The sequence below is a fragment of the Lissotriton helveticus genome, chromosome 1_1, assembly GCF_964261635.1.
Source record: "Lissotriton helveticus chromosome 1_1, aLisHel1.1, whole genome shotgun sequence".
Taxonomy (NCBI): Eukaryota; Metazoa; Chordata; class Amphibia; order Caudata; family Salamandridae; genus Lissotriton; species Lissotriton helveticus.
In genome coordinates, this window is record NC_136057.1 from 1,423,410,531 (window position 1) to 1,423,432,993 (window position 22,463).

Genomic DNA, 22,463 nt, shown 5'->3' on the forward strand with positions numbered 1-22,463 from the left:
TAAGGGAAGTTGTACGTGTTATACAAAGAAGTAATTTTCCTTGGTCATTTGTGGAAGTCAAAACCCCCCAAACAGGAGAGCTGGAGGAACCCCTCCTCGGCACCCGACATTGCCAGAACCATGCCGGATGGCTGCAAGATCACCCGCAGGGACCGCACCCACAGAACAGGAGGAGGAATCGTCATCATCCACAGGAACACCCTCAGAATCTCGACCAGCACCTATGACACCTTCAGCACCGCCGAACACCTGCACTTCCAGATAAACATCGACCCCAACACCACCCTCAGAGGAACCCTCATCTACAGACCCCTGGCCACAGTTCAGCGACTCCATTGTCGACTTCGTCAGCACGCAAGCTCTTGCATCCACGGACTACATCCTCCTCGGAGATCTGAAATTCCAACTCGAGAACACCAACAACAGCAACTCCATCAACCTCGCCAACCTCTGACTCAAACAGCTCATCATGACTCCCACCCACTCCGCCGGACACACGCTCGACCCCATCTTCTCCGCCAGCTACCACGTCACCTTTAGCCACACCACCGATCTCCACTGGACCGACCACCGATGCCTCCACTTCACATTTGAGAAACCCACCACACAACGGACCGCTCCGCCGCAGCTGGAACAAGGTCACCGAAGACGAGCTAATCGCCACCCTCGCCCGAAAGCCACCAACTGACACCGCCGACACCGACACTGCCGCCCGCAACCTGTGGCAATGGATCGACGACTGCGCCAACACTCTTGCCCCGATCAAGAAACCCTCAAACAGCCGCACCGACAGAAAAGCCATCAGGTTCCCCGCCAACCTCCAGGCATCCAAGCAGACCTGCCGAAGACTCGAGAAGAAGTAGCACCACGAACAGACACCGGACAGCAATGCAGCCCACAAGAACGCCATCCGCGGACACCACCAACTCATCTGAACCGCTAAAAGGACCTCCTTCAAGGAACGCATCGACAACAACGCTCACAACAGCAAAGATCTCTTCAACATTGTGAAGGAACTCTCCAACCTCAGCTCTAACTCCAACGACATCCTGCCATCGCAAGACCTCTGCGACTTCCTAGCCACCTTCTTCCTCCGCAAGATCGCAGACATCCACAACAGCTTCAACAACCAGGCCCCCCCCAACAGCCACTGACACTTCAGAATCACCACCTCTCAGCCACACCAATCACCTGCTCTCCTAGACCAACGTCAATGACACCATCAAAATCATGAACACCATCCACTCCGGCTCACCATCAGACCCCTGCCCGCACCACATCTTCAACAAAGCAAGCCCCACCATTTCACCCCATCTCCGCAAGATCATCAACAACTCCTTCGAGACCGCCACCTTCCAGGAGAGCTGGAAGCACGGCGAGATCAGCGCCTTACTCAAGAAACCCAAGGCGGACCCCAAGGACCTCAAGAACTTCCGGCACATCTCCCTACTCCTGTTCCCGGCGAAAGTCATCGAGAAGATTGTCAAGAGGCAACTGACCAGCTCCCTCAAGGAGAACAACATCCTGGACCCGTACCAATCCGTATTCCGCAGCAACCACAGCACTGAAACTGCCCTAATATCTGTCACCGACGACATCAAGACCGTGCTGGACAACGGAGAAACCGCAACTCTCATCCTCCTGGACCTCTCTGCCGCCTTCGACAGCGTCTGCGACCGCACCCTACGCACACGCCTCCACAACGCAGGGATCAGCGACAAAGCCCTGGACTGGACCACCTCCTTCCTCACCGGCAGAACCCAGAGTGTCCGCCTCCCTCCATTCCGATCTAAAGCCACCAAGATCATCTTCGGCATACCTCAAGGATCATCCCTCAGCCCGACACTCAGCCCGATCGCACGACCTCAACATCATATCATACACCGACGACAACCAGCTGATCCTCTCCCTCACCAAGGCCCCCACCACTGCCAAAACCAACCTCCAAGAAGGAATGAAGGCCGTCGCCGAATGGATGAAGAACAGCCGCCTGAAACTGAACTCGGACAAGACGGAGGTCCTCATCCTCAGCACCACCCCCTCCGCCTGGAACGACTCCTAGTGGCCGGCCACACTGGGAGCTGCACCGACCAAGCACGCACCATGGGGTTCATCCTAGACTCATCGCTATAATGACACAGCAAATCAACGCTGTCTCCTCCTCCTGCTTCAACACCCTCTGCATGCTCTGCAAGATCTACAGATGGATCCCCACTGGAACCAGAAGGACGATCACCCAGGCCCTCGTCAGCATCAGACTGGACTACGGCAACGCCCTCAACACGGGAACCTCGGCCAAACTGCAGAAATTACTACAATGCATACAGAACACCTCTACAGACCTCATCCTCGACATCCCCTGCCACAGCCACATCACATCCCATCTGAGAGACCTGCACTGGCTCCCCGTCAACAAGAGGATCACCTTCAAGCTCCTCACCCACGCTCACAAAGCACTCCACATTGCCGAACCAGCATACCTCAACAAACGACTCACCTTCTACACACCGAACTGCCAGCTTCGTTCCGCAGACCTCGCCCTCACCACTGTCCCCCGCATCCGAAGAGCGACTGCCGGCGGCAGATCATTCTCCCACCTCGCCGCCAAGACTTGGAACATCCTCCTCATCCACCTGTGGCAGACCCAGGACCTGCTGACCTTCAGGAGACTCCTCAAGACCTGACTGTTCGAGCAGGCAGTAGCAGCAACCCCCCCCCCCCCCCCACTCCAACGCCTTGAGACCCTCACGGGTGAGTAGTGCGCTTTACAAATGGATGATTGATTGATTCATACCCATCTGCTCTGGTGATTGGGTGAAACTGCGTCACGACAGGTGTGGTGGAGGCTTGTCCAAATTCAAGGGGCCTTTCAAAGTTACACGTACTTTCCCTCATGCAGTGGTACTGGAGAATGGATACAAATGGAGTGTAGCACTCTATCAGAAAGGGAGTGTTGGTGATGGTGTTGTTGAAAACCACTGATCAGTTTCTCAGCAATATTTTTATGTTGATGTTTGATTACGATTTGACTCCTTCCTGACAAATGGGCTTGGGTGCATGTGGAAGCACTCAAGGCAGTGGAGACTCTCCCACTCACTGACTTTGAATGTCTTAATCCTGGTGGAGGGGAGACGAGGTTTAGAAGGGGTCGTCATCCTCCAGTATATCTCAATGATTAATATGTGTGCTTAAATGTCTTCTGGTTCATATTTGTATACAATTTCAATTTCATATTTTCTAGGTTATATTTTTATACCATGATTTTTTTCCATGTTAGCAAAGTTATTGTTGACTTACTACTTATCACTTAGCTGGTGACTTTTAAGTTCCAAACGGGTCAGTTGGCTGGCCGATGGGCAGTCACGTTTGTACTGCAGGGACTACCTCTTACAATAAAGACGCTTCCTACCCACCTAAGTTGTAGAGAGTCGTCTTTCCAGCTTCCAAGAGCTTCCATGAATAGAAAGAAGCACTAAATGTATCACGACTTTAGATCAGCGTGTTCTAACCGTGAGGTTTCTTTTACTTGACCGTCCTTAAATTCCTTAATTGAAGCGTTTCCAAAATATTCAGTTACTGTAAGTAAAACTTGTGAGAACCTTTTCCTTAACATTGATAAGAATGAGTGAAATGAGTTCGAAATTCTATAATTCCCATCGTTAATATCAGCAGATTTCTTCCAGAAACGAATGGGAGAAGCCCCGTTTCAAGATGGTCGACGGGATTCATGAACTGACCGGCTATGTATTGGGGCGCCACAATCAACCGCCTGCGTCATTACGTTGCTGATTTAATTCATTTGTTTGCCTTTTCGGAAATGTAATCTATGCTGCAGTTTCTTGTATATCCCGTGAACTTTGTGCCGTTCTAATATGACTTTTAAGGTGACTCATTTAAGATAACCTCTAGCAGTTACGTTCATTGAAATGAAAGACGGCTATCTTTGTACATTTTCTCCAGTTTCCTCCCGATCTACGATGGCTGGTTTATCAGTCCTCTTTCATTGGCAGTTGCTGTCTGGCTCGCTCACTCAGCGTTTGCTTGCTTTTCCTATCCGCCGCCCCTCTGGGGCCGAGTCTGGGCTGCTCTGTCTGGGCTGGCGGCGCTCGGTGCGCGGCACTGCTCCCTGGCTGACAATGAATGGCCGCGGCGGCTGGAGCCGGAGGTGGTGCCGCTGAAAGCGGGCGGGAGGCTGGGCCCTGGAGTCGAGCTAGGACGCTCCGGTGGCGGGCCGAGAAAAGGAAGGTGCCTCAGAAGGTTCCAGGGCCCTTTAGGGCCACACAGTCTTGAGTAGTCCCCTGGAGTGGAAAAAAACAGGGCCGGAGTCCAAAAAGGGGCCCCAAAGGGCCACAACACGACAGCAAGGTCTTTTAGGACTTCGAGTTCTGAAGCCCGGCCATTGAAACCTGTTTACTGTCCAGAAGAGAGAGCAGGGCCCTTGAGGGCCCATACCCGGAAAAGGGCCCAAACAGATCAGGGTATAAAGGGCAGGCCCCCGGAGACTAGATCGTGAAAGCAAGGGTCCCTAAAGGCTTTATACCGAAGAAAAGACCCCACCTGAGGGCCCTAAGTGAAGGGACACTGAATCCAGCCGGCGGAAAAAAGGTAACTTGGTGGCCACACAGCTCGAAAAGGGGACGCCAGACTTTTAGTCGAGAGCCGAGACCCCAGACCCCGTCCTGTTGACTAAACTGGGAGCAGATTTCCTGTGAGACACGCTACCCGAATCAGCGCTCCAGAGTTGAGAAGAGGGCTTACGAGGGCCACAAACTTGAAAGAGGGTCACTGAGTGAAGAGCACGAGTCATTGAAGTACAGAAAGTAATAGGATCACTGGATGTCAATAGAGAAACGGGCACCTCTCGAGGGACCTGAATCACCTTGGGCCCCTAGTTGAAGAGCAGTACCCCTGAGAGCCACTGTGCTGACCCTAGGTTCACGTGGACAAGAGAAGGCCCAAAAGGGCCACACAGTGCCTTACAGCATCGGATATTTACACTGGACTCACAAGAACCACAGAGCTTTGCCCACACCCCTTACTGGCTACACTGTTATTGAAGCCTACTGAAATACAGCCCCAAGGGCCCCATCAACGAGAACTGTGCATCCCAGGGCCAAACAGCCCGGCCAAGGGCCCCCAAGAGCTTCAAACATCTGTGAACCAGACAGGTGAGAAACCACTTGTGGTGAATAGGGAATACGCACATCATACCAGGAAAGCATAGACAACCTTTGTGTGCGCTTTGCGGGGTTATTGTGCCCCTTACGTACATGTTGAATGGGCAGACTGTGTGTACATGAAATGGAGGGACAGGGCACGCACTGTCCCTGGAATGTGAGTGGGTAGTATATACGTATGATGTATGGAAAACTTGGTTTATGTTCTCCAGGGTAGAAGAGCCCACTCATTGTCTGTGCTGAAGTGGATTTACATGTTCGGTGTTGTGGGGCGGGTGCCACTCAATTTAGGTGCTCTTTTGTTGCAAATGGGATTAGTGGACCACTTATGTATGCACTTCTGTGGAAGATTTGAATGTAGTTCCTGGAATTAGGGAAACCTATATTGCATTTAATAGTAAGGAAGAGCCTGTATACATTTACTGTTTTGGTAGCTCCCGGTTTATATGTCTGCTTTGAGTGAGAGGGCCTAGTTTTGTGTACACTGGGAGGAAGGGCCTTGTGTTTGCTGTGAAGCTTGACAATCCTATTTATGTGGACGGAAGTGTCCTGCAAACATATGCTCTAGGGACAGGGTAATTGGTATATCCTTTAATTTCAGTATACATAGGTGGGAGCCCAGGCGGAATGTACCGCGTTACCTAAGTAGGAATGGATTGGGAGGCTTCAGCAGCATTAATGTTTCGGAGAGACCGGCCTTTGAAACCTGTTGACTGTCCAGAATGAAGAGCAGGGCCAATACCCGGAACAGGGCCCAGAAAGGTCAGGGCATAAAGGGCAGCCCCCCGGAGACTAGATCGTGAAAACAAGGGTCCCTAACGGCTTCATACCGAACTAAAGACCCCACCTGAGGTCCCCGAGTGAAGAGAAGGGCCACAAAACAGACGGCGAAAAAAAAGTAAGTTTGTGGCCACATATCTCGAAAAGGGGACGCCAGCCTCATAGTCGAGAGCCGAGCCCCCAGCCCCCGTCCTGTTTACTAAACTGGCAGCAGGTTTCCTATGAGACAAACTACCCGAATCGGCGCCTCCAGCAGCATTAATGTTTCGGAGAGACCGAGCACCGAGAGGGCGGGTCATGTATGTAGGTGCTACAGAGGGAGATCCCATCGTATATGTCCTGGAAAGAGAGAGTTGGGTGTGTAGAATTATTTACTGACTATAAAATATTTTTGTTCGGAGTACTCCCATTTCAGATGTAAGCACGTTCGAAAAAATATTTAAAAACTTCTGCAAAACGTAGCATTTAGACACAGAAACATATTTCATTTAGGTTCACGATATACAGGAACTCTTAACTAAAAGGGTTGTTAGGACCCTTAACACAAGGCATTTGTGATAACCAAAACTCGGTAAACCATTGCAAAGAGCAACAAGCATTCACAAAGTCGATAGGTGTGGTATAGGCAAGCTGGTGCAATGGTTCATTTTTAAAATGTTTTCATTGCAAGCATAAGCAGTACAAATAATAAGAATGTCATATGGTTCTAAACGCGACCGCCATACGTTTGCATTAAACATTTGAAAATATATAACCATTGTTTATACTTTTAGTATAACAGTACCGGTGCTTACTAGTAGGCACGGGTACCTATACTAGCAATCGAAACCCTGATTTATTTTCATAGACATCATGATAAAGTGAGTCTTGTTGAGGGTGCCCTTGGCTTCGAGTTCCTGAAAGCTGAAGGCAAAGTATTAACACACAAGAATGACTATAAAAAAGATAAAGAATGGCAAGAAAAGTTCATTAGTAAACTCTTGCCCTTCAGGCATGGGACAGAAGTGCCCTCTTCTTTTAGGTGGATGTGCCCGTGTGTTCCTCATGTCAACACTCACAGTTGCAATACAGCTAGTGGCTGAAGTTTGCAGACCCATGGCTTCCACGCTTGGGTGTGTGGAAGCAAAATCTGAAAGCCAATTGGACCAATGGTTTAAGAGTTTTGATACACAAGCCCTCTATGTGTGTATCAAAGTGTACATTTTTTTTGTTGGAATTTTTTTTATTGAAACATGCATCGGTTCACATAAACAATACAGAGGACACAAATAGTGAAAAGATAATAAAGTGCACATTTTTAATTTGATTCATTTTGATTACACGAGGGTGCCGAGATCTGAAGCTGTCTGCACGCCAACATTATACATTCTTAAGCTAGAGCTTAATAAACATTCTAGAGAAATTACTGAGGTTGGGGGAAGAAAAAAACGAGCAATAAAGAAATGCAAAACAGTTTAGTTAACACTTTGGCCAGAAGATTCTTCTGTTAAACTGATCAAACGTTTAACTACTGCTTGAACTATATGTAAATTTTGTTCGAAAACTTTTTTTTCTCCAAGTATAACTGCATTGGCTTTCTCCATCAAATCCATACTTCATTTACATCATCACATCTCGGTTGGAATTTTCATCACTGTCCAACTATAATTGTATATAGCAACGTGGGATGGCTCGATAGTGGTTTGCCTTGAGGGGTTAATCATATATATTTCAGGGGACTGTCTAGATGATTTGCGCTTCTGTTAAAAATGAAATGTGTTTTTTATAGGAAAGTCCACTTCTGGTTCTCTAATAACTTCGTCCCATGCCTACTAATATTTTCCCAATTTATACCTATCGTTCCTCTCCCTCCAGCTGTAGAGGGGGCACCGTTACAAGGGAACCCCAAAAGTGCCATCTTGCACAACAACAGATATATACTACACTTTTTTTCTGAAAAATAGCTGCCCGGCAGTGCACCATATTCGGCAGGCGCAAGGTAGTTGGATGTATTCGATCCCCTTGGATCCTTTGATAGATTTTCATTTAGATGTTAAGAAAATGTCTTTAATCTCCATGATATGTATATATATATATTATACAATGTTATATATCTTCTAAAAATGCTAAATTCTGCTTTGTTTGGTTAACATTTGGTAATGTTAGTCAATAGCTGGATGTGCCGACCAATCTGGACATTGCCGCCTGTTTTTAGTTGGTGAGCCGTTCTATTTTCTAAACAGTGATCTTATCGGATCTTGTCTGTGTTTTGGATCATAATTAGTTTGAACTTGATGCGAACCTGTAACACAGGGACCTGCTTGCTTCTCCTCTTGTGCACACATTTAATATCAATTATTTGCCTTTTTATGGAGGTGTTTGATATCTAAATGATCTTGATCATTGTATGGCTGCCATTAATGATCTTGATCATTGTATGGCTGCCATTTTGGTTTCGTGATAGCGGTCACTAGCATCAATTGTTTTGTTAACAGCTTAAATTGACATTGGCCTGTGCAACTCCCCCGCCCAATCTGTGCCCAAATAGGGAATCTAAACAGTCTTGTTATAAAAGTGTTTGAAGTGTAATGGACCACAATCACTGTTTTGGGGGCATGTTGAGAGTGCTGGAGGCCAGGAAAATGTCAGAAGTTGGTATGACATCACAATCCCTTTGAAATCCTCTGAAAAACACAAAACTTAAAACACTTAGGGGCAGATTTATCAAACTTTCAGGCAGCGCAGAACAGCAAGCCACCTTGCTGCGCTGCGTGAAAGGGCGGGAATGCGCCGTATTTAACATTATACAGTGCATTCCTGTCTTTTCTTTGTGGTAGCGCACTATGTGCTGTCTAGTGCCAATGCAGGCCCCCTTGCACCGTGGTGCAAAGGGTTCCTTTGTTGCAGACAGGATTGTTTTTTGAGCTGGAAGGGTCACATTCCTGCACAAAAACAATCCTCTGAGGCATTTTCCTCTTTCTTTGTGTGCTGCAAAATTCATCACTCATAAAAAGAGAAAAAACAATGAGAAATAAAGATATTTCGTTTGTTACACCTCCCTGGGGCACCTCCCTGGGGATGTATAACGTTTTCACGCAGTCCCAGGTCCACCAGTAATGGTAAATATGGGAATACGCCACAATTCATAGGTGAATGTGTGGGAACACCCACACTCCACCCATGGAACGCCACCCTCAGGCAGAGTACCGTAACTCAGCTATTTGTGCTGCATTGTGTTACTCTAGATTTATTAAATCACTCCGGGCCATGCAAGGTGGCCTCGTGTGCCTTGATAAATCTAACTTTAGTGTTGCATTGCCCTTGCGCCCTTTTGCGTAGTGAAAGGTCAACCCAACACTGATAAATTTCCCCCTAAAATGTTTCCTTTGGGTTACCAACACAACCTTGTCCCCTACCCCCTATAGTACTCCTTATGACACCCATGGCGTTGTCTATGACAACTTCGAAGACGTCACTTTTATTTGCAGAGTGTTGTAAGTATATGATATGTTCAAACCGTTTCAGTGAACAAACACAATGCTTACAATGAGGATCAAACTATATTGCTCAATTTCCTCATCCTTTCATTACTGACTCACTGCTGTTAGTCATCGATCATTTAGACTTGCAACCTTGCAATCTCCTATTCACACTTGCGTGACCAAGAGGAGCTGAGGTTGCACCAGTAAGTTAACATGGCAATTACAGATGTTTTTAAGCTTTATGACATACACTCCATATCCGTGTAGGTTTGCCTACTGAATTCCCCTTGCCCAGTTTGTCTTAATCAAACCGTAAAAAGGCTTATCATTGAAATATATATTTTGGATTAATATCACACAGGACCTTTGCTCTTTAGAGAGAGGACACTGTAATGAGTTACTGGAGTAGCAAGGTACTATTGAGGTAATGTTGGTAAAGGACATTGTATATATGTGGAAGGGTAGGCAATCCTGTATGCGCTACAGTGAGGAGCCCTTATATGTGTGTACTGGAATAGATGGTTAGTGGATTAGATGAGCCCAGCTCTGTACGTAAAGTGCAGCGCAAACAAATGATGGACGGAATGCTGAATGAATCTAACATTCAACCCAGCCAAGAGATCTGAGTTAAATCCATCGTTCTTTTGCTCGCCATGCCACCCCAGTTTAGACCCAGCCGTATGCAAATCAGTCTTGACCCTGCTCCTCATGAGAACAGTCCAGTCCGAACTGCCAAGCCAGGTCCTCCCTGGACCAGAAACAAGCATCCTGGTACCGGTTTCGGAGTTTCAACCCTCATCAGCTTGAATCCAGGGGCTCAACAATCAAGGGACCCACGTCTGGGCATACCCATCCCACTTGGACGAAAAGTTTTCCGCAAACAAATGAACTCAGCATTCCGTCCCATCATTTGATGCTGTAGCACTTTTCGCCCTAAGTGGGATGGGTATGCCCAGACGTGGGTCCCTTGCTCGCTGTGCCCGGATTCAAGCTAGCCTGGCCGATGAGGGGTGAAACCCCGAAACAGGTCCCAGGGTGCTTGTTTTCTGGTCCAGTGAGGACCCAGCTTGGCAGTTCGGGCTGGAGTGTTCCTATGAGGAGCTGGGTCAAGACTGAATTGCATATGGCTGGGTCTAAACTGGAGTGGCATATTGAGCAAAAGAACAATGGATCTAACCCAGATATCTTGATTGGGGGTGCATGTTTGATTTACTCAGCATTCCGTCCATCATTTGTTGCAGTACGGTTCTGAAGAGGGCAGAGTATTTGTTAGTTTGGATTTGTAGCAGTTTTTCACTTTATATTGTCTCACAGCCTTCAAATTGGATAGGAGAAATGGTAAAGGGGACTAAGAACTAGAATAAGATGACAGAAACAAGGAAATAGCAAAGGCCTTTGTGAACAGAGTGCACTCCCTTAAAACTATTTTCTCACTTGACGGAGCTATTGTGCAGTGGGGCTATATGGCTCTCGGTACCTGGCCTGCAGGAATGAAGGAAAAGTAGTAGTGAAAGATGCAAGCTTGATAGCTCCTGAACTATGAGGATGGTTTGGGGACAAATGTAATATGAACAGTGACCGTGAGAGGAATGAGTGCATGATGGAAGATAGAAATGTTACACTGAGAGAGATACTAAGGCATGCACAGATGGCCATTGAGAGACAGATGATTATCCTTTCAGTCCCAGTTCACTCCCCTAATGTTTACAGTCTGTTCTCTTATACAGCCTCTCTTAATAGATGTATTTTCCTTTCGGCTTTTGAAAGTAAGATTGGGGATCTTAAGTTTCTGAGGGAAGCGGGGCATGACTCTGCCATGGACAGTGAGTGAAGCTCATGCCTGGGGTGTAAGGTGTAGAACTCTGCACTTTTGGTTAGAGTGTTTATGAGACAGAAGCAAGAGGACAGACTTGAAGCACCTGAATTTTGTGTTTAGAACACTGTTTCCAACAAAGTCAGAAAGTCAAAATAATTTTAGTTTATTGGCCTAACAAGTCTTGCCAGAGTAAACCTAGGTACATAAAGAGCAAGGTGGCTTTACCTTGACAGTTGCGTATTAGTGGTATAGAGCAATGCTTGTATCTCAATTGGCAATCCTTTTCCTCGATCATCCTTTATTGGCTTTTGGCTTCATGCATGGTAATCTTCTGCTGTAGAAGCAGTGATACTGTTGATTGGTATGACAGAAAGGCAGGCGCAAGATGCTAGGACTCTCTAGAGTCCAGCGGACTCTAGGCACATGCATCCAGTAGGAATCTGCATGCAGGATCGTTCCAGCACAGTACATGAGACTACCGTTGATCCTCAAGTTTTTAGTACTATATTGTTCCTTGTCCTAGAGATGCTCGGGGAATGCCTACCCAATCAGTTTTGTGGCCTCTTTCACCATCCTAGCAGTGACTGGTACTTAGCAGTCTCCTGCACCAACCTTCATGTGTGTTTCAAATTCTCTAGAAGTTTGGGGACGAGGAAGGAGTCTGCACTGTTGCTGTACAGGGATTGGCACTCTCAGAGGAGATAAAGGGGATTTTTGAGCATGGCTTTATGAGAGTATATCTGTGTAGGTAGCTTAAGTATATGCCCTCCTTCCACTATGTTGCGAAAAGGTTTTATGGTGCTGCTGGTAACATCTGTTTGGTCTTGAGAGGTCATGGGGTAAGCAGCCTAACCACGCAACCTTGCGCCTAGAGTGCTTGTACAGCTCTGTGGCCAGTGCTTCAGGGAGTAAATTCAGGTGGCTGTCTATTGAATCTTGCTGCTTCACTATTTAGTTCCATGGAGTTCTGCTTGCTCAGACACTTTAAGGAGTAGAGCAGGCAGCTGCTTTGAGCCCAGCTATTGAGCGTTTGAAGGCTCCAAAGATTCTAGGAGATCGCAGCACTTAAATTATTGTTTTTAGCTAATAAAATCACAGCCAGGCTAAGCAGATACAAAGGAGCATCAAACAGCATTCTCAGCTCAGCCCAGCAAGCCAAATTCGTAGGTAGGGTTCCGAGCACCCATCCCTACAGGCTACTGATGGATCACATTTGGGTTTCGTTCTTGGGTATTCCTCATCATGGTAGTAGATATGGGCTCTATGTGAAGCTTATTATTGCCACAGAGACCATGCATTGGGTACTGATTATGAGTTATGCTCACCCAAATTAGTTTTGAAACTCTGAGGAACTACAATTGTAGCCCAGGCTAGCTTCAAGGCTGTCCCTCGATGTATAAAGGTAGGACAACTAAAGTGTTGCCAAACTAATGTGTTAAACAAAGTTTAAACTGATATATTTCAATAATTAAATCACCATTGATTTGTTATAACATTGTGAACATATTTGTCATTTATATGGAGTAATTTGAACATCACTGACCAAAACATTTCACTTGTCATACAACACATATGGAATGATTGCAAATGAGATCAGCCTTCTGAATTTAGATCGCGACCTACAGATTGTCGTCTTTTGCGAAAGACCTCTTGTCTACAATGCAGCACATGGAGTGGGCTTGGGGTCAGCCTGTTGCTCGTGATTAGATGCAGTTCTTCTCTTTCAGTTCCATTGTACTTGTTTGATGGCATTGCTTGGTGTTTTTCTGCTGATATCACCTCTGAAGCTTAGCTTGTTTTTGCCATAGTTTTGTTTAGCTCGCTTGTAGCCTTCCAGAAGTGACATAAGGAAACACCTTTTTATTTTGCTTGTTGCACTCCACGGGAGCGCATTGTGTTCCATGCTCTCTTCGTTGCCCTCACACTCTTCATTTATTTTATTTATCAACTTTTTAGGTCTGTCCTTTGAGACAATTTTAGCCATTCCTCTAAACTATTGATCTTTCAAAAACGTAATACATAATATACGTGCAAAAAGAAGCTTTTAGTCCGCAGGCTTTATCCAGTGGTCGAATAAAATGTCATTCACATTTTGCTTCTACCTACCATAGCATATAGTATGGGGCAACAGGTGATCCCACAGTACTGATTGGCTCCCTTCACTTTGATTGACTGCACAAAGCTTGTGCACATTGTTCACAGCCACCTAAAAGTTGATCCTTTCTCTTCAGTGACAAAGCTCGTTCAAAGTGTGCTATTTATTTTAACATTAAAATCCAGCTATGTATTTTGACTGCTTTTCTGCTTCCTGTTTAGACGGGGAATTTATTTTCCATCTACTTATTTGTTTAAATTGCTGTTATATATTGTTTAAATGACATTGTGTCATTGCAGCTGGCTGTGATTTGAGAATTTGAGAGCTTGGTTGGGTTGTGAGTTATTCTTGTATCCATTCCAGACAATAATACAAAAAATGTCATAGAGCACCTGGAAGGATTTTTTTGTAATTTTTTTAATTTTTTTTTATAATTAATCATTACTAGTAAAACAGCAACATTACAAAATATTTGTGTATAATTCCATTTTTTTATTGAAAGCATATGGTGGCCATGTTTGTGGGAGGGATATATATATTTTTTTCTTTTTGTGAGTTATACTTGCAGTAAAAAAAAATTGCTCCAGCCAACTTCAGACCATAGCACGCTGTTTTTTTTTTTTTTGTGAACTGGTAGCTGCACATTGGTAGCTTGCTTTCAGGCATTCTCCTATTTTAATGTATTTTTATTGTATTTTCTACACTGGTCTACTTGGATGCTTGCTGTTGGAAGCCTGCTCCCATACTGTCTTTACAACCTCCCTTTTTCACAATCCATTAATCGCCACCCATTCCCATAATCGCCACCTTCTCCACATCAATCCCCCCTGCTTTTTTGTGTTGATATTTTAAAATGTTTTTTTTTTGCCTTAGACAACAGGGGTGTGGAATTCCTATAGCTTGAAAAGGAAAACTGTTTTTTATGTTTATTTTGTCCTTGTGACAAGTAGGCCCACCCCCCTGCAGCACAAAACCTTTAGCTGCAAGTTTACAGAAACCAATTATGTATCAGGTGTGGAAATTGGCTGCTGCTAAGGTAATATTTGTGTCCGTATTGTAATGCTATTCGAAATTGTATTTATGGTTCATTAATGCAAAGCCTTTATTATTAGGGTGAGTACTATAAGGAAATATTGTAAGCTCGGACTGCACCAATGACCGTGGCTCCAGTATAAAAATGTGTATCTGTTTGGAAAGTTTAACAATATGTGGGTACTTATAATGCTCCCAGAATGATTAGATGCAGATATTTGCAGAAGCTTGAAGGAAAGATTCATGAGTCTTTGCTTTCAAAATAATATGTTCACAAATGAATGCAAGTAGGAAAAAAAGTTTTGCAAAATGATTTTGAAATTTTAGGTTCCATTTCTTTAAAGCATCAGTAAGTAAAATGTGTTTAGACATGCTAGTATTTCCCACAAATGTCCATAATGGGAAATCAGTGTAATCAGGTTCAACAAGATTATGGGAAACATGAAAATAAACAAGTGTTGGCAAAGCCATCAAGTCTGACATTGGTGGTCAGCCTCTTGGTTTTGTCAATGCGTGTCTTGTTCTGGCATAGTTTTTGTAAAACATTGTTGTAGGAGCTACCTTTCCCTCGCCATTATAGCAAATGGCAAAATGCAAACATATTTTTGGGTCTGAACAAGCATACATTGCGACTGTTGTTTGTGACACTTAACAAAATTTGTGTGCTGATATGCTTCTTGTGAAAGAGCAGAATGCTGTCACAATGAAGCCAGGCGATAGATAAAGAAATACACTTTCAATAAAAGCAACAGATCTTGGTTAGCACCTGGCCAAATTAGGTGCCGGTTAGCACCAGACCTAATTAGATGCCCTTTTCTTAAATAAAGTCACAAAGGTGCATCCACGATATATGCCCTTGCATTCGTTCGGATTTACTCCTTTCATGAGTTCCCAAGAATTTTCGGAAGTAGGCCTGGGAAACATACTCCTAAAAAATATTTGGGAACTCCATTTTAGCACGAGCAAATATGCAGGTCTCATGCGGGAATCTGTTGAGCGTTTACAAGTTCACTATCTCGCAAACTTCTTTTTTCCATCCCTGGAGTAAGTTTTACTTCTGCCCTTGTCAAGGAGTACATTTCCAACCTTTCTCAGAATGGAAAAAGATTACAGAAGAGTTGGTGAAAACCCCTAAAACATGCTAGTTAGTAGGTTTGCACATACCCAAAGGGCATTCTAACCCTGGAACTATTGTTTACTGCTACCTCCCAATGCCAGTATGCAAATTTGGGGAAAAGTGGCAAAATATGGGACTTGCTAGTATTCAGACTCTACAATAGTATGAACCCAGGCATAATGTAATGTAATGTAAATTGATACTTGTATAGCGCACTACTCACCCGCAAGGGTCTCGAGGCGCTTGTACGAATACCACTGTGGAACCCATCCTGGCTTTCCCTGTGAGGTGTCCACTCCTGGGCACCCCCAAGGTGGAGGCCAGGCATCCTTAGCATTGTGGGGGCCGTTGTGATGATCAGAGAGGCTATTATCCAAGCTCTTACATAATGACATTGCTCCCATAATTTCTCTCCGCACTACATGTCGCCAACGCGGCAAGTGGATTTTGTTACGGGACAAGTAGATTTGCAACCTGTCCCATGGACAAGTAGATATTTGATTAAATTCCACACCTCTGGGCCCTGCAGCTTACTTTCCCTCCATGTGCGTTATTTGTATGTTTTTTTCTGAGGTGACCATGTGCTATCTTGGAATTAATTTTTTAAAAGCATAATAAAAACCAGTCAAAGGTGGCTGCCATGCAACATGCACATGCATGGTGGCCACCTGGAAGTAATTCTATTTTGCTTTAAAAAATAAATAATCCAAGATGGCCTCAATGCATGTGTGTACGTACACATATGTCAGGGACTTTTTTTAAAATAAATGTATTATTCATTTTATTCCTAATTTATCTAGATAGCAATCAGCCATCTCAGAATGGTAAGAACAAGCATTGTCAAATCCAGTAGGTTCCTCGAGCGGGAGTTAAAGGCTATAGCAGTGCTGCTTATTATAGCCCTTTCAGAGTCATCTGTGAAAGAAGGTTTGAACACATACGTATGGAAACTCACTTTTATAACTTTGCCTCAATGCGCATCAGTCTAGAGACGGATGTTCATTTAGTTTGGCAAAACAATTTGACGAGTAGGTGAAATTCATTTATTGAAAGTGGGTTGCGGATAGGTTGAAGGGATACATTACAGCCTGTCAAAAAAGCCTCTTTATCAGATTAGGTAATTAACATATTTTGCATTGTCTTAAGTTGTGAGCAGGTGTTTTGCAGGTGTAGGCTAACATGATATATGATTTGTTGGGGTGTTCACGGAATAATACGCGTGGAAAGCGTGTATGTAGTTTCATGGTATTTGTAAGAATGCTTTGTATCTGTGCAGGTGTTTATGTGGGGGCAAGTGTGCCCTGGAATTGGAGCAATGTATGCTTAAGCATCACAGATATGTATTGGTCCTGTGTACGCGTACATTTGGAAGTGAGGTGCTACCCTTTTTTTCAACCCTCAGAAATCTGGGCACCACTGTGCCACTATTCAAGGGTCTGTATAAATGTATTCAAGGGCATGTGAGCTGGTAGACTTTGTGTGCTTGTGGCAGGCCCTCAATGTCGTTGATTCTTGCTGTGGATTGTCCAGTCTCCTCCCGAGTCTAGAGGTTTCGGTGAGCTGGCAGAGCGGCGTTGGTCACTGCTTAAATAACAGGTGTCTTGCACGGGGGTATTGAGGTGCATTGACAGGGTTATCTATGGTGGCCGCAGTGCTGGAGCAGCAGGTTTGCTGGTAGTCAGGCTGAGTGTGCACTGCCATATTCGTGCTCGTTACGGTACTGGAATAACAGGTGTGCTTCAGGATAGAGCTTGCATGCATTTGAGGGTACATGTTTGGTTACCATCCTGAAAGAACGGGTGTGTTGCTAGTTCGGATGGAAGTGTAGTGGCAGTACTGTGCGTATGCCCCAGTGCTGGGAGAATTGGGTGTGCTGCAGGTTAGGTGAATGATCCCTGTATCTAAGTTTCCACTTCGGATTTTTTTTAGGAGCCCTTGTCGGGCGCCTTGATGTTAGCCCCCTGTCGGTGCTGCTCCTATGCCCACTCTGCACTCTCTGCCCCATGCCGCCGACTGGTGCTCGTGGTCCACTGCCTGTGAGTGAAATCTGGGGCTGGAGCCTCCCGCAGTCTGAGTGTTTGAAGCAGGCGGCTCATTAGCATAACTGCAAAACAAAGGCAGTCTGGCTGGTGCAGCAGAGAGGTGCAGTGTCTGCTGGGTGCTGGCGGGGGCGTCTGGCCTCCTTCACCCCCGTTAACCCCTCGCTCTGGAGGCCTGGCGCCTCCCCCCGCCCCTGCCCCGCACTGCAGTGTCTCCCTCCCTGTCTCGTGTGTCAGTAGCTCCTTGGTTACCTCCCGAGCTGCCTTTCGGAATACTTAATTCTGCTGCCACTGTTTACTCGGTCTGTGGCACAGCCCTGCCCAGACACACTGCAGCTGCCTGCTTTTGTGTCTGTCTGCTGACTCTGCGAGGAGCGCGCCTCCCCCACTGCTCGCTAGAACACCACTGCACCATACCCCACACATGTCTGGGTTTTAAGCTTCTCCTCCTGGCTCGGAGGCAGACCCCACCCCCAAATTAGAGAAAATGTGTACGCCAAAAAGCCTTGAATGCCTTTTTTATGTTATTTGAGCAGTTTTTCTATCCATGCAAATGTGAGAATATAGAGGGTCTGCGTACATTTTCCATAGGTGGAAGTTCGTCTGTACCCCCTTCAAGGGGCAGGCGCTGCCCCTCTCAGTCCTAATAACAATTGAAGTCTTGCGTCAGCGGTCACCAGACCCAGATGGAGGTACATTGGGAGAGCGCTTTGACGTTACCAGTACGCTGGCGGAGAAACGACGGGCGAGACCCATAGCAGGAGCTGCGAGCCCTCTGCTTGAACAGCAGGGGGCGCTGCAGGGGTCTGCGTTGAGATGCGTTGGCGGAGCCGAGGGTGACTGCCAATAACTGAATTGCCGAAAGTGCTGTAGGTGCTAATATTGACACAGCTGGCGTTGCTTTTGTGGCCTTTTCTGTGCATCATGGGGCGCAGTTGCTGCTTCTGGGTTGTAAACCCGATGGGGCCGTCGTTTACCACTAGTATCCCACTGACACAATGTTGGAGAACCACAGTCCTTCCTCCCTTTGGTGACTTGCCTACCTGAAGGTGGGGAGGGCACCCTTTAAGGCGTCGATGTTGGTCGTCGGAAAGTGTTTGGATCTGAGACACTCGATGACGCAAGGAGTTACACTTAAGGAGCGCGTTGTCCAGACAGAGCAGGCCATAAGCATGAACACATTTTCCCATAGACACAGAATGGGCAAAACCCTTTGATGTATCTGGCCCTTAGTTTACTATGGAGATTACTTCAATTTGAATGTAGGAAAGCTGGGTAGCTAAAATCATGGACAATACAGAAGCCAGAAGATCCTAGCATCCCCTACGGCTGAGATACGACTGAGAGCCCTGCAATGTGACTAGCATTGAGCGTTATGCTCGGAGCTAATCCAAGGAGACCTCTGCTATATTTGTGAACATTCGGGTGTAGCAAGACCTGTTTAGCCAGTCAAAAGGGGAGACTTGTCAGGCTTGCTGCTGTGTATTATGCTGGCCATGATACAACCCCACCGCCCCCTTTCCTAATTTCTTTGCGATTCTCTGTGCAAGGATGGTGGGCCCATAAAGGTCAGTGGTGGTGGTTTAGTGTGCTGAGTGGCACGTTTTTCGTCTACACTGTTTCAAGAGTATATAGTCAAACTCAGGAAGACTGCTGGTGCGGGAGTGGGTGTAGGGCTGAAACCAGTGGTCGTTAAGGTTTTCAGTTGTCATCCCAAGGGAGTGAGAGCACCACCTGGACCTAATGGTTCACTTGTTAGAACGGAAGAACTGGGATTTGTAGTGTAGGGCCAGGCACAACTTTAATCACACAAAGGTGATGGGGAGAATTCTTGCAAATAGTCTAACCACTGGCAACTGCTCTGGGTAGCAGTACAATCTGTCGTTTTCACCCATTGTACCACTCTAGACCGCCTTATGTAAATCAGTACTGATCTTGCTCCTACAGCCTGTCCCGAACTGACAAATGAACCCCCTCCAGAAAGCACTCGCCAGTCACATACAGCTTGGATCCTATGGCATAATGAGCAAGGGACCCATCTCTGGGCATACCGGTGGGCACTTGGGGCATGACATCGACCACATAAAGGTTGATGGAAGGAATGATTTTAAATAGTCTTAACTACTGGAAATTGCTTGGGGTAGGGTTCCAACACATTGTTTTTCGCCCACTGCACCACTCTAGGCAACGGCACATAGACAATATATCTGAAACTGGCTAGATACAATATTAAAAAGATTCATGATTTACAGGGTGACCATGTACAGTAAAAGAACACTGTCGTAAGGCCTGAAATTGAAGGTGAAAGCCACTTGTGTCCATCTGAAGACCCTGCATTATTCCTGGCCTGCTCAGTAAATGCCACATCCTCTTCTTCCCTCTTTCACCCTCTAAGGCCAGGAGCACTTCTATTCAAGTCCTCGACCTCGACATATGTTCTTCAGTTTATTCTGTTTTGTTGATTTTCAAAAACCTTGAAGTCCTGGCTGGATTAATTTGTCAAAAGACTACAGGGAGTGAGGCCTTTTCTTGTGTCCTCCAGACCGAACACCTGCATCTCCTCACACATCTCGTACTGCAGCTTCCAAATCTTTAAAGACTCGTCTCAGTAGCAGGTCTTCCCATGTTCCTAGGCCTGGTCCCTTTTTTTAAAGAGGGAAATGACAACCAGCAGAGTCCTGTCTCTGGTAAATGGTTCTCCGGGCTGATAAATAGTCTCGTTTTGAAGTTTACCATACAGTAACTAGTGTTTATCCTCATTTGATTGCAGTGGTGGGAAGCCATGTGCAACCAAAAAGCGAGCCTTGTTCAAAACTCATCCACTCAGAACAGAGTACTTTTTCTGGGTAATTTACGTTGTTTCTGGAAAGACCAAGAAGAGGCTGATGGCAATTAGTCAAGATGAGCTGATTAGCTTTGACAGTAACTAGACTCATTCAGGTAAGCAAGGCACTGCTCAACGTAACACATATGGGGAAGGCAGACTGTGGCTGGCAGACAATATTCTTCCAACCCAGCAGTCTGCAAAATGGTCTTGGAGGCAGACTGCAGTGGCAAGAGCGCGTAGGTCGTCATGACGTAAAGGAAGGACAGAAACAACCTGATGGGCAGGAGTTGTACAAGAAACACACAAAAAGTACCCAATACACGTACTTGGTAGGAAGTAGGAGATGGGTGCTGCACAGATTTTGTAGTGAATGGTCCAAAGTTTACTTCTCCTTCCGGGATGGGCAAGTACTGCCATAAACCTTACTCTGCTGATGCTAACCTCCATCCGTCTCGGCATAGCCTGGACAAAGTAGCTGGACCTCAAGAATCTAACGTTGCATGAAGTTATGAGAGAGGTTAGTACAGTGTATAAAATTACACAGCGTTGCTGCCCAGTTAAATTATTTTGGAAACGTGTAACCAGGGCCACAAGGAAAGTAGGGCTAACCACAGACTTGTCACGTCATACAATGTGTTTTAGTGAAAAATTGCTTACTGATTCCACTGTAAAGTTATGTTTTACAATGCAAAATTCGAATAAAAATATTTAATAAAAAAGAATACCGTTAGAAATATCTTATCCACTAGTCTCCATACATATGCACTAACAGTGTTGTGAGTTTCATGCACGGCCCATTGTAGTTTTCCCTGGGTTAGCCTAAAGATGCTCGTTATGGGCCTCATTTTCTTTTGCACACGTTACTATATAAACAGGCTGGCTTTTGTGCCATATTGTACTTTCACACGGAACCTGTATATGTCTTCGTGTTCTGTTCTTTTCCTGGGATTTGGTCTGAACGTCATAGACAAGGTCAAACAACAATGTCCCTTGTTATTCTTTCTGGCCAGGGTACCTAGACATAACACAGAAATGCAGCTGTTGTTTATGTGCACACATGTCTTGTCATATACATGAGCACAGCAGCCAAAAACACACACATGGAATGAGAGTTCAGAGGCAAGATTACTGCGTCTGCTGAGATGTAGAGCGTCCCTCTGGTATGCTAAGGTAAGGGGTCCGTCAAAAATACCAGATATCTTTAAATATATTTTATTTATTTATTTATTGAAGTTTTGTATAGCGCTAGCTGGACCCGAGGGTATCGGAGCACTTCACAGCATGTACAGTTATGAACAAGAAATTTTGGGCGGAAAACAAGAACAGAGAACAAAAAGAAAAATAATAATCTGCAGTTTTCCAACTTAAGAGCAATATGGAACAGAGTTCGAGAGCACAACTTCAGGCTATGTGGTTTCGAAAAGGGGAGATGGATGTCCTTCCCCCAGTCAATTGTGGATTTCTCGTTACGGTCGAGAGCGCTCTAGGAAGAGGGCTTTGAGTAGGTTCTTGAATTTCGGGAAGGAGGTGGTCATTCTGATGTGGGGGGGGGGATGGAGTTCCAAATCTTGGGTGCATTTCCCGCAAAGGATTTATTTGTGGTTTTGTGTTTCCGTGATTTCAGTGGGATGAGTAGAAGTGTGTTTTTACTTCTGAGGTTCCTGGACTGACCGTCCCTTTTGAGTTTGGCAGACAGATATTCTGGTTTGCCTGTGTGCAGGGCTTTGTGCGTGAGACAAGCTGTACGGAAGCTGGCTCGTTGGTCAATAGGGCGCCACTTCAGTTCCTTGAGTGCCGGTGAAATGTGCTCATATTTTTCGTTCCTGTGACCATTCTTGCTGCGGCGTTGAGGGTAGTGGTAAGAGGACCTAGGTGAGATTTTGCTGTCCCGGTCAGTGCTGCGATACCATAGTCAATTCTGGAGAGCACCAATGCCTGAATGGCCTGTTTAAGATCTTTCATGGGGAGGAAGGGTTTTATTTTGTAAAGCAGTTTCAGATTTAGGAACGCACTTTTGGTGGCTTTTGAGATGTTTTTTCAAGTCCAGTTTGGGGTCGAGAGTAATCCCTAGGGATTTCACCGAGTCCGTTGGCGCAAGGGCACCATTGAGGGCGTCTAT

General features: G+C 45.7%; 1 protein-coding gene across 1 annotated transcript in view; it reads left to right on the top strand.

Moving 5' to 3' along the window:
- The first annotated feature begins 4,043 nt into the window (after positions 1 to 4,043).
- The window catches only part of NACC1 (nucleus accumbens associated 1), a 48,308-nt gene continuing 29,888 nt past the window's right edge, over positions 4,044 to 22,463 (top strand). Inside the window, exon 1 of the mRNA XM_078685309.1 lies at positions 4,044 to 5,168. The gene's annotated coding sequence lies outside the window, so the exon portion shown is untranslated. The remainder of the gene's footprint in view (positions 5,169 to 22,463) is intronic.